This window comes from Manacus vitellinus, unplaced genomic scaffold (genome assembly GCF_001715985.3).
Source record: "Manacus vitellinus isolate BGI_N305 unplaced genomic scaffold, ASM171598v3 scaffold_8_pilon, whole genome shotgun sequence".
NCBI classification, from domain to species: Eukaryota; Metazoa; Chordata; class Aves; order Passeriformes; family Pipridae; genus Manacus; species Manacus vitellinus.
The window spans coordinates 10598128-10605485 of record NW_021940864.1 but is presented as its reverse complement, the minus strand read 5'-3'; positions in this window follow the sequence as shown (position 1 = coordinate 10605485).

Here is a 7358-nt window from a genome sequence, read left to right as displayed (position 1 = left end):
AAAAACAATGTGGTGGGGGAAAAGACTTCTCTATTTTTCCATGGAAGGGTAAAAAAAGAATGCAGGATACTGGGCTGAAAAAGGAGGAAAAAAATGCAAATGTGGTGCTGTACCTAGTTTCTGAGACACACAAAAAGGAATGGATTTTTCTGGTTTTTGGTCTTCCATACAGTTGTCTTTGGGTTTGTTTTTTTTTGCACTAAATCTCAATTAATTGAACTGTGTAAACCACTGTTGAGAGATGATGATTCTCAATTATGTTTCCAGGCAGCTCAGAGGATCTGTCTTGTAGGGCTTGCATCGTTTGGGCTGGCTCTTTCTCAGTTCATTTGCTATGTCAAGGTGCTGTTTTTAAGAGGTGAATCCTCTTCTCATTTTCCAGTAAAAAGCTATGAACTTGGACTAAACAAGGGAGGAAGATGGTGGCAGTACACGGTGGATGTGAGGTTTGAAACCTATGCTGAATCTACAGTACTCAATGAAGACATTGTGCACTAGAAGCAGCACCTTGTCCTGAGGCAGCAATTTGATGTATTTGCAAATCATGTTGCAGTTATAAGCCACAGTTGGCAATGACCCACTTTTTTATTGTACACAATGTTACTCAGTTGATTTGTGCTAGTTGTAGAGCAAAATTCTGGCATTTCAAATAGCTGTAAATATTTATGAGTTAAATGCAATTTTTGCTAATATTTTAGCACTATTATATGAAGAGATTATCCTCAAAGTGTGAGATGTTGTTGGCATTTTGCACAGGCACCGAGAGAGCTTTTGAATACTTTTTCCTATTGAACAGCATAATCTCAAGAATAATCTAAAAAGTGCTTAAAGTATGACAGAGCCCTTCTTATCATTTTTATTTATTTAAGGCCTGTTACATAAATATAGAAGGAAAATAGAAGATATCTGCATCCTGAAGTCCATTTTTTTATGATTTGAAAGCTCATGCTGGGGTACTACCGTCTCTTCAAGGAAAGGTGAAACATAAAACAGAGACAAATTAGAGAGAAGTCAATGCAAAAAGGAAGAAAGTTTCTCTGGGAAAACATACAAATCATTTTTTTTCTGAAATATCCTTAGAGGAAGGCTCCTCCTGACCAGTAAAATAATGTTACCTTACTTCTTAAGATGTCATTCATGTACTCAGGTAGGAAACCAGCTCTAAGCTTTTTATTTACAGCACAGTGTAGAGGCAGGTGCAGACTGATCTAAGTATACGTAAGTGTAAATGGAATAGGACCCTGCAGCCAAAAAGCCACAAATGCACCAGGTAGCCAAGGAGCATGCATGACTGTGGCCATAAATAAAATTGCATTGATTTGAGTATTCAGTGAATTTTTATTATCTGTGTGGTGGTAGAGCTTAGGAGGAACAACTGGCAATCATTGGCTAGGCTCCACACAGTCACAGAACAAAAAGACAGTCCCTGAAGAGAGGGCAGTTTGAATAATAAGGGAAATACTGGAATTGCTCATGAAACTAAGATGTATAAAAATCCATTCAAAAAAGATATCACAATCTATCCAATTCACTTAGAAATGTTTGTAAGAAATAATATTTCTACCAGAAAGTTGACATAGAAGACTGATGTCTGTATCTTTTCCTGATTGCTCCGAGGGAGAAGTTCATGAATCCTCTGCTTGTTCTGACTGAACAGCTGTCTATTCGATTGGGCTTAATGGCTCCATCTGTGAACAGTAAGATCCACTGAGTCCTTCTAGTTTCACAGACCTTAAAAAGACAAAAGAAAAATATTCTGCCAAATAGAAATAATCAACCTGGAACATATTCCCACTTTTTCACAAGGATATCATATACAACAGGAAGTAAGGGATAAATCAGTAAAATACAGGTGATTGTGATAGCTGAAATGATCCTTTACTGGCTGTTCATATAGTGAAGCAATGTGAAGAGATGGAGAGTTTGGAAAATCTGCTCAGTAGGCAGTGAGAGAGGCCATTCTGTCTGAATATTTTTTGTCAATTATCATATAGCAATCTGATTTTTTTTTTTTTGCTACATGTATTCAATTCACTGAACTGATTAAAAAGACAATGTTTTCAGGAATATAGCTATGGATTAAATATAGATGTGCACAGATAGGAGTAATTTCTTATGCCACTGAAAAAGATGTGTATAATGTAGTATAATAGAATGAAATTTGCATCTGATTTACAACCTCAGAATAACTAAATTTAAAACACCTTTTGGATCTCTTACAGTTTGTCAACTATTTGCCTTTTGGAGGTCAGGTGGGAGTTTTGCCATCATTTGTAATAATGTAAATTATAATACAATAAACTGGCTGTGATCTGCCCTTTTTGTTTCTGAATTTCATTCCACTATTACTTAAAAATGGTAAGAAATACCCGAAGTAGGGAATTTTTTGTAGATTTCCTTCTCCTGTGTTTGTACTGGACCATTTGTTCTGCCTATGGATGACTGAGATACTGAAATACTGAGGTGCTTGAATACTCCAGGAATGGATTATCCACTTCCTTGCTGGGAATCATGGGAGGTGTCGCTATGAGGACTAAGGTATGTAGGAGCTGACTTACCCCTTCACTCCCATGATTTCATACTTAAAGCCAGACAACTTCTAAGGAGTATTGTGAGAAAAAGAGAAAAAACCCACCATTGTGTTTAATAGCTGATTACTTAGAAACTAAGATTCAAACATGGTTAACTAAGATTCAAACATGATTAACTAAGACTCAGCCATGATCAAGGTAGCACAGGCAAACCTCAACCCAGCTACGGCCACCATACACAAGTGGGCTCTGCATCCATGGTGAGAGCAAGGCTGTATGACCTCCCTTGCTGCTTTCATTGGAGGGAAGAATGGGTAATCAGTAGTCCATTAAAAGGCTCTGACCAAGAGCCATGGTTTTCAGGGCTTTAGTTAAGAAAGTCAGGTAGTGTATTGATGAAGACACCTCTGAGATGTTCAGCTTGAATCCAACATTGAGCCGCTTAGTTACAATAGTGTAATAATTTACTGTACTTTTTCCAAAAGTAGTTTTATGAAACCCTAGTCAAAAGCATGATGGTAATTTCCAGCCTCAGAGCATGAAGCAAGCTCTCAAAGATGCAAGGGGTTTATTAAGCACACACAGAAACAGTGACTTTGTGCGCTGCAGGCTCTCTTTATAAACAATTTCTACATAAATATGGCTAAAGGTGATGAGGAAAAAAATGCTTGGCACTTCACAAAAAGCCAGTTTCAGGGTTGGGAGTCAGAGGAGAGAGCAACCTGTAAAGATGTAATGCTGTAACATTCGCTTTTCATGAAGCCAAGCCAAACAAGACAAAAAGGGCAAACTTGCACATTGTCTCCCTAGAGTCCCTAACTCCGTGCCTGAGATCTCCAAAGGGAGGGTTCACGTTAACCTCAGTTGTGTCATATTTAACTTGGCTCTCTTTGTAAATACCACACCTTTTATATTTCTGACTCTCCCCATTTTAATACTGCTGGTTTGCTATGTGGAGATTTCTTGTCCTACTTGTGATTTCTCTGAAACATACATAGCTCGTCCTCTTGTCTGCTACTGAACTTCTAATCTTCAGACTCTCAGTAGGTGCTGATTGTGTCCCATTATTTAGATGTTGCATGCAGGGGTACTGCATGATTTCCAGAGGGTGAAAGAAAATGAGAGGCTTGAATCAATGCTGTGAGATCTCAACCTGTGAGGGAAAGTTCTAGGGCACTCCTTGTGATTCCCAGAGGGACTTTATATTCAAAAAAAGCAGTGAGAAGCCCTATGCTGAAGCCTGCTTGAGGGTTCCACTGCTGGATTCATATGTACTATTTTGATTTCTTAACCCCATGTGAAAAAAAAGACTGTTGAAAAAAAGGGTTTCCTCAAAAACATGACCTTCAGTTTATTTTCCCAGCTGCAAAATGCCTCAATTGTCTGTCTCATTGCCTTTTACACCCTCCACCCTGCCTTGCCCCACGGCTGTGACAAGGGCCTAGAAATAACTAGGCTCTACTCAGCCCTAGTGAGGCCGTATCTGAAGTGCTCTGCCCAGTTCTGGGCTCCTCAACAAAAGAGAGACACGGAGCTCCTGGAGTGGGTCCAGTGGAAGGCAATGAAGATGATTAGGGGACTGGAGCATCACCCTTATGAGGACAAGCTGAGGGAGCTGGGCCTGTTCAGCCTCGAGAACAGGCGACTGAGAGGGGACCTCACCAATGTACATAAGTGTCTGAATGGAGGCTGTCAAGGGGATTGATCCAAGCTCTTCTTGGTGGTGTCAAGCAGTAGGACAAAGAGGCAATGGACAGAAACTGATGCACAGGAAGTTCCACCTGAATATGAGGAAGAAGTTCTTTACTGTATGGGTGGCCAAGCACTGGAACAGATTGTCCAGAGAGGGTGTGGAGTCTCTCTCACTGGGAATATTTAAGAACTGCCTGGATGCAACCCTGTACCATGTGCTCTAGGATGACCCTGCTGGAGCTGGGAGGTTGGACCAGTTGACCCACTGTGGTCTCTTCCAACCTAACCCATACTGTGATTTTGTGATAAGGAATTTTGTAGAAACTCACTTCAGAAAAGTGATAGATGGACATGGACCTCTCTGGCAGGTTGTTGCCTCTGCATTCTGCAGCCATTCTGGAAGTGAGTAAGAGTGGTGGAAACCTTCAAGCTGAAGTGATGCTTTGAATTTGTCCCAGAGAAACCTCTACCATCACAAATCATCATTCTGCCCAAGGTTAATTGTTTTATTTGGCTTTGGAGAAATCTGCCACACGTGTACATAGCATACGACTTTCTTCCCGAAGGGCAGATGTCTTGAAGAGGCTGCCAGGCCTCTGTAGCTGCTGGGACACAGGGCATGAGACATTTAAAAAACTTCAGCTCCTTGCTGATCAAATGAGAAATACTGCTTTATGCTGCTGCTTTTCTAGGGTTTTTGCTCTCAGGTTCCACTGCTGTCTGTCAGTGACTATAACAGTAGTAGAACTTCCTTTTCATTCGTGCCATCTAAAATTGTGAGGGCTGTGTCAATGCAGGGGTGTTTGTGCCAGTGATGTTCAGCAGCTTAGTTTACAGCTAGTCTTGCAAAATCATTCATCGAGACTCTTGTCATGTTTTATTATATAAAATCCTTTGAATAAGAGTGGGGAAAAAAATAATCATCTCATGCAGAAGTCCAGACAGTGAGATCTTTCAGCTGGGGCCATGGTCACGAGTTTGCCAGTGTTCCTGCTCCATGGGCTTATCAGTGACTCTTGTGGAAGGGTGGCTGCTCACCTGGTCCCAGACCATACTTGGGCTTTTAAATATCACCACGTAACAAGTGACAAAGATGTCCTTTTCAGTGTAACCTGATGTAAAAGCTGTAACTTGTTATACCTCTTCCCTTTTCGAAGCTGCCTTACTACTCCCACAGGCATACTGTTGGTGTTATGCAGCCATCTAGAGGGCCTGCTGCCTGTGCCAGCTTAACACTATTGAACAGAAACCACAAAACTGTAGGAAAACCCAAACTCTGCTGACCCTTAGTGGCCATAACTCGGCTGCAGTGCTGTGGGAATGTTTTTACAAATTCAGGACTGCTGTTCTGGATCTGTTATGCAGTGTGTTGTCATATTTTTTTGAGGGGGAAAGGTACTGACTAACCTGTCAGGGAAAAAAATCGGGGAAGCACTGTCAGTGGAGAAGAGGATCTGGGCATCAGAGACGAGAATGTACCTAACCTCGAGATTTTATGACAGTTCCACAGAGCAAATGAAATTTGTACATCTAGGGGCTATCACAATTGACAGTGCAAACTGAAGGTGAGTCATTCCCTGGCAATGAGAGACAGAAAGAAAAACTGGAAGCAAAAGGCAAAAATTACTGAAGACCACTTGTTGCTCTGATGGATAGATGTGATTGCTGGAGACATTAGGAAATGTATGTCTGGTTCAGACAGGGAAGAGAGCTCCTTGTACTGATGCGACTGATAGCATTCCCATGCAGCATTACAGGCTTGGGCCAGAGAGTCTGGAAAGATCTGGGTATGCTGGTCATCAGCCAGCTAAACATGACCCAGCAGTGTGCCCAGGTGCCTAAGAAGGCCAATGGCATCCTGGCCTCTAATAGCAATAGTGTGGCCAGCAGGACTAGGGAAGTGATTGTCTGCCTGTACTTGGCACTGGCAAGGCTGCACCTTGAGTACTGTGTCCAGTTCTGGGCCCCTCACTTCAAGAAGGACATTAAAGTGCTGAAGCTGGTAAGGGTCTGAAGAGTATATCATATGAGGAGTGGCTGAGGCAGCTGAGGCTGTTAAGTTTGGAGAAAAGAAGGCTCAGGGGAGACTTTATCATTCTCTATAACTACCTGTAAGGAGGTTGTAGCAAGGTGGGAGTTGGCCTCTTCTTTCAGGCAACTAGCAACAGGACAAAAGGAAATGGCCTCAAGCTATGCCAGGGGAGGTCCAGGTTGGACATCAGGAAGAATTTTTTTAATGAAAAAGGTGGTTAAGCATTGGAACAGACTCCCAAGGGAGATGGTGGAGTCACCATCCCTGAAAGTGTTCAAGAAATTACTGGATGTGGCACTTAGTGCTATGGTTTAGTTGACATGGTGGTGTTCAGTCAAAGGTTGGACTTGACTAACTGGATGTCTTTTCCAACCTTCATGGTTCTATGATTCTTTGTTTCTATGCCTTCACCTGGAATATTAGACAGAAGCCTGGCTTTCAAAAATCTGGAAACAAAAAAATGAGGATGCAAAGAACACCTCAAACTGATCAGGGGAACAGAAATACTATTTTATGAGAGGTTCTGAAAGATCTAGCAAGGTAACATCTGAAAGGTTTCCCCCATTAAAAAATCACATCGCTGATGTCAAAACCAGAGAAGGCTAAGAGTCACATGGTGCCAGGTCAAATGAGCAGAGGTTGCCCAAACTTTTCAGGTTGGAAAATTAATGTGTTTTTAACACTAGGAGCAGTGAGGTTTATTAGCTGTGTCTGCAGTGCCCTTGCTAAAATGCAGGTTGACCCAGGAGGGAGTTGTCAGCACCAGCACTTTCAGCCCCATGTTCCTCTTTTGGTGATACTGTTCAGGCCTGCTAATTTCTCAAATTCTGTCATGATAACTGTAAAAACAGTGTCCCTGCATTAGTGTGCCTTGCACTCTGGCAAGGATGGGGGGAAGGCTGTGAGAGGCTGTAGGTTTGTGCACCCTGCAGTGTGTACACCCTGTAGGTGCCTGTGTGCACCTCGTAGGTGTGTGTACACCCTTTGGGTGTGTGCACCACGTAGCTGTGTGTACCCGCTGTAGTGTGCATACCCTGTAGCTGTGTGTACACCCTGTAGCTGTGCACACCCTTTAGCTGTGCACACCCCGTAGCTGCGCACAC